Here is a 6,172-nt window from a genome sequence, read left to right on the forward strand (position 1 = left end):
ATTATGAATAGCATACATAAATTGATTTAAATTTTGTCTTATTTTTTAGTCATCAGGTGTTATGTTTTAACAGAACTTACGTTTAAATTGTTCATTGCTTAATACATGTAAAAAAACAGTGAAAGATTGTTTTCACTGTTTTTTTACATGTATGAATTTTCTTGCGCACAAAAATGTGAATTTACAATTAACATTTTTGTGTGCAAGAAAATTCATCTTCGATGTCATATTTAGAAGACGTGTGTTTTTGCAATGACCACGCGCAACATTTTCACATGCTAGCATATCTTCACAAATCGTTTTTCTGCTTGCCTTGCATTTAACTACTTTTGAAGGTTTTGCTTATTTATCATGACTTGCTTATTATCACCTTCATCAGCAACATTAAACGATAATTTTGGTTTTTTTATCAAGAATACTTTTCAGCATTAAAACTTCTTTCTCGTTTATATGACTCAGATGTGGAGTAGATAAGCATTATATGCCACGCTATCAAGTCATAATTGAGTTTGCTGGAGAACTATGTTTGAGTAGGAGCAAACTTCTATCAAGACTTAATCAAGATCCGTTTTAGGAGCACGAAGATTTTGGGGAGCGTTATGTGGGGAGATTTCGATTGGCTGTGACCTGTTAGAATCAGCAGTGATGGAGAGATGCTTGAGCGTTTTTTCGGATGATAATTTCGCAACATTAGAAAAACTTTCCTTAAATACTTCATGCGATGAAAGTTTGAAAAAATCATCAAAATTAAAAGATCTTTATTTATTTCATTGAAAAAAAAACAGCTGTTCTCGGGGAGCAACTAATAGAAGTACATATCAAAAGGTTTTTTGATAATCCGAGTAATTTGAAAATGATTTATAATGATATGATAGTTGCATTAAAAAAAAAAGAAATAACAGAAAAAATAAAAGAGTTGTAGCGACAAAGCTAAATTCAAAGAGCTCAAAAAGTATATAAAGGTTTTAGTAACGTAGGATAAGGTATGATGAAAAAGCATTATAAATGAATTATTCAATAGAAAAGAATGGGACGACAATTGGAATTGTTTGGCAATTGACTTAGGCATATCTGCAGTTACTTTATGAGGTGAATTCTTTTCTAAAGGTTTAGCAGATAAACTAAAATGTAGAGCTGATGTGGGAAAATAACTTCACTCTTGCGTTGAGGGTATGAGATAAGGTTGTAGGGACAGTTTGGAGCAAACATACCGAAGAAATGGCTGATGTTATATCATACGGACTGAGTCAGCTTTTGCGAAGTAAATACTCAAGACTTTTTTATTAAGAAGAACTTCCGAACTTTAGAAAGGTTGTGGGAGCTTTTTTGTATACCTTAAAAGTCCATAATTGAACTTCTATAAAGTGCTCTGAAAACAAATTACGCAATAGTTGTGAGCAATGACAACACCATTCTTAGGTTAGTTGGAAACGAGGAATATTCAATATCTATAAAAGTATTAAAGAGTAAACAGTGTGATGATTCTACAGTGTATATTGTGTGAGGGCGGCGTTTTTTTATAAAATAATTATTTAATGTTTTTCATAGTGTGGAGGGAAAGGGTAAGGAAAGGTTTGGGTTTAGTGTTGTGTAGAAAGGTGTATGGAGGTTGGGAACATAGTGGGTAGTGTGGGCAGTACTTTTTTAGGAAAGGGCGAGGTTTGGAGATTGTTTAGGAATGGGCAAGGTTTAATTGTTAAAGGACTAAGGTTGTGTTTACCATCCTCAGTATATTCTGTTATATAGTAAAACTCAACCAATGTTTATCAGTGTGTAATGGTTAATACTTTGATATTCATTATATTTATAAAATACAAATAGTATTCTCTTACATTTCTTGCAGTGTTCAATACTGTTTATATCAATTGCTCCTCTTTTTATATCTTCGTTTTATTACAAATATCTCTTCTTTATGTGATACTACTGGTTATTCTTCTTTAATCAATATAAAAATCCTCTTCTGATTATCAAAATCTCTTTTCCTTTTTCTCTTTTATTCACTTATAAAAACTGCTTGTTCGTCAAAGTATTTTTCAATCCCAAAAATTTTCTCTCCATAAAATTCTTTTTAAAAACTTTCTTGAAACTCTAATTTACTTCTCTTTAAAACTACATCTTCCTCCTTCTTTTTAAAACTCTCTTCCAAACCGTCAGACTTTTTTTTTTTGAGCTTTTAAAGTTTTTGCTTGTTTTTCCTTTTTATTTATATATATGGCAGGTTGATGAGCCGTTGTGTTTACGTCTTTTGTCAGTTGTTTTTTTTTATCATTTACTTAGGTGATAGATTACGTGATGAATCATCGTGTATAAGTCTTTTCCCGGTCGTTGTCTTTAACTTTTCTTCTTTTGCTACTATCCTTTACGAGTCTTTGCGTTTACGTCTTTTCCCAGTTGTTTCTTTAATATTTCTTCTTTCCGCTTTGTCGTTTATTGATATGGCAGATTGAGTAAGTCTTCGTATGTAGGGGAGAACCTTAATGAATGGGACAAACTCAGATTCTTATAGAAGCATCGATGTAAGGATATTCAAATTCCAGTAACAAAGCGTAATAGAAACAAGAATTCAACTGACCGACTCATCCATCCTATTGCTCTATGACCGTAATGACAATGGATGTTATTGTGTTTTCAAATGTAAAAAGTATTTTTTAAAAATGTTTTTTTTTTTTCTGATTTTGCAGCAACTTTTGAAGTTATGGAAAATAAAATTCCATTCTTAAATAGATAGCAGTCTCTAGTACTACAGTGAGTAAAACATTCAAGCTTAATTAATGGTGTTTTTGGTGTGGCTAATCATTTTTAGATAAAGTGATGCGCATATTGAATGGGACAAATACTACCTATTGAATGAATTTAATAAAGTATTATTTACAGCTCAGCAGAGGGTTGCTGCAGTCCCTGACTTTTATCCCCATATTATTTACACACTTTTATACTGCAACATTTTACTTAAATAAAAATAACTAAATATAATATTCTAAGATGAGAAAGTTTTACTTTGATTGAAATTTAATTAGAGTTAAAATGTTTAAAGTTAAAAATATTTTTTGTGCAGTCTTTATGTATGTATCTATATATTTAACTACATTTACAATTAATAAACTTATTTGAAAAATGATTGAATTAAATACGTTAATTTTTATTACTCTTTTGTGTTTGTCCCATTCAATGAGACATGCTTAATGAATGGGATAAATGTCATGCTCCAATAAAACTCTCTTTTTACCAATAGCCAAACGCAAATTTAATTTTTTTGTTTTACTATATCATTGAGCAAGAGTCGGTGGTTATCAAACATATTTAAATATATATATTAAACAGTTTTATCTACGTTTAAAAAGCATTTTGCAAAAACTGTCCCATTCATTGAGGTTTACTCCTATGTTTAATTATTTTTGCTTTATCATTTATTTATATGAAGAGTGGACGAGTCATCTTCTGTACGTCTTTTTCCATCTTTCTTTTAACTTATTTCTCCCTCCTCACATTAGGTTCGATTCAATCGAAACTCTAAGCAAAACAAATCAGACAATAAATACAAGTTGGGTTTTTTCGGAAATTAAAAAATTTGGAGGGTTCAGTGAAACTAGATTCAATAGAGATAAAAAAATTATTTTAAAAATCTTTTTTACAATTTATTTAAAAAAAGAAATATGTAAGGGTTAAAAGAAGTTTTCAAAAATCTTCAACAATTTCCTTTTATAAACTTGGCTAAAAGCATTAGCCGAAAACATATTTGCACCTAGGGAAGACTCAAACCAGTTTTGGGAAAATTACTTTGGCGTCTTAGCGTTATTATATGGTGAAAGATATGTTCCTGGTAATTTTAAAATTCTTTATTCTACACACGGATTTGACACATCAGAGAGAATTACAGATTCAAGTTCGTTCTTAGCTGATGAGTTAGTTGATGAAACAAAAATGATAGTGTAATCTTCTGAAGAATTTTAAGAAACATTACAAGCCTTAGAAATTATTAAAAGAAACATTTTTGCATTAAGCTCATATCTAAAATATAGAGAGCTTAATTATATTTGCACGGAATTCAAAAGTAGATTTCTAAGGGTTATAGCTTAGAAGAAACAAAAATTTTACTTAAGCTTAAAAATGATTAAAAAAGAACTGCCTCATCTGATGAGTCAAATGAAGGCAACAAATTTTCCAAGAAGCGAAAAAATGATGACGACAGCAGCAGTACATTTCACAGTAGAGAAGTAGGAAATAACTTGTAAATGAAAACTTTTAACAACCCGAGAAAAGGAAAAAACCTTTAAAATCTGTTAAAGAAAACTATTATTAACCTGTGCACACAAAATATAAAAGAAAGTAACTTACTATCTACGTTGTGAACTGCATAAAGAAATATAGTTTAAAAACTGGTATCTTTTTAGTTGTGTATCGTTAATTCTATATTATTGTGTGTGAATATCATATGTAATATCATACGAATATCAAATGTAATAAATGTCACCAACCAGCAAAAACTAATTATGCTTAATAATTTGACAAAATATATGGAAAGAGAAAAAAAAGGGTCAAAGACTATGACGGTAATATGGGTTGCTTTTAAATCATTTTATGTCTTTTTGCTACTTTTTTATCTCTTAGTTTGCTGCCAGTACTAATTTTAATATCTTCGCAAACGTAGAGGTATGGTTTCAAAGTTTACGTGGATTTAGTTATGAGCACATTTGTAAGCTCTTTTGAATGTGCTTATGGACATGCTATAAGGATAGGGTATAAAGAAATAGTTAGTGGTAGTGGATTAACACATGAACTCTGTGGGTTTTGTATATTAAAGAAATTGTTGCTAGTTACATTTCTTCTTGTGTCGTTAATTACAGACTTTGCTAATTATTTAATTAAATAGCTCTTCTATTACTTTTATCTCACGGCGATTAAATTCTAATCTCATAATTTTGAAATAGTGATGAACTGGACAAGCACACTACTGCGAGCTCATCAATATGCTCCTTTTATGAGCTCTTTATATTGAGCTCTTTATATTGAGCTCTTTATATTGAGCTCTTTATATTGAGCTCTTTATATTGATTGACACCGAGAGACTTTTTTCGCATACTAACAAATCCAATACTTAGTTGTCACTAAGTAACTCAATAAATTATACAAACTATTTTGGTTTTTTGCCGTATGTTTTTATTCTTTCTCCCAATGTTTAAAATGGGAGATAGAACAAAATAATTCTAACCTATCTTAATGATATATAAACAATATCTTAATAAATCGTTTTTCTTCTTTTGAAGGTTTTACTTGCTTATTATGATTATCAAAATAATCACATTTGTCACCAACTTTAAACAATAATTTTAGTTTTTTCGGTGACTTTATTTTTCGTTTATTTTTTTATTAATTTTCGTTTATTTTTATTTATTTTTCGTTTGTTTTTTATTTATTTTTCGTTTATTTTTTATAGATTTTTCGTTTGTTTTTTATTTATTTTTCGTTTATTTTTTATTTGTTTTTCGTTTATTTTTATTTATTTTTCATTTTTTCATTTTTCCTTTATTTGCTTTTTATGTGACTTTTAGTAACCTTACTATACTAAATCTGTAATTGCTTACCTGTAATTGCATGTTCTTCGGTTACACATCTGCCATCAAGTTTCTTGAATTCGTTTTTTAAATATGCGTTTGATTTTGCTTGTGCAGAAAACATTTTAGCGAAATTAAATTTCCGGTTTAGCCTGGCTTTATGCTTCTTGAAATCAGCCATAACGCGTCGCTTGTGTAGATGATTTTTTACGATTTTCAATCGAATTTGTGAGGTGAACTTATTGCATCGTCCTTAATCAGCACAAAGCAACCTCAAATAAGCTTCCGTGATTTAAGATATCTTCAGTTATTGACGTTGAAACACCACTTTCATATTTTATTCTCCTGTATGTGTAACAATTTTTGTTGAAACAATAAATAATTTTTGCAACTCTTATTTTTTGTTGCACGATGAAAATATTTGAGAAACAAAGAGAAACAGCTTTAGCCAGGGTTTAAAACCTCTGAAATAGATGATTCTCAATTTGAAACGCGTTTTAGTTTGAACATAAGCAAATAACTTGCACCATCAAGATTTGCGGAAACAAAAATGAAAGGTTTAATTGTAGAAAGTAACTACGAATTTATATTTATGCAATAAATACAATTCTTTTAGTTTT

Source organism: Hydra viridissima, unplaced genomic scaffold (genome assembly GCF_058129835.1).
Source record: "Hydra viridissima isolate aposymbiotic clone 2 unplaced genomic scaffold, HvirCarnegie_v1 scaffold_5, whole genome shotgun sequence".
Taxonomy (NCBI): Eukaryota; Metazoa; Cnidaria; class Hydrozoa; order Anthoathecata; family Hydridae; genus Hydra; species Hydra viridissima.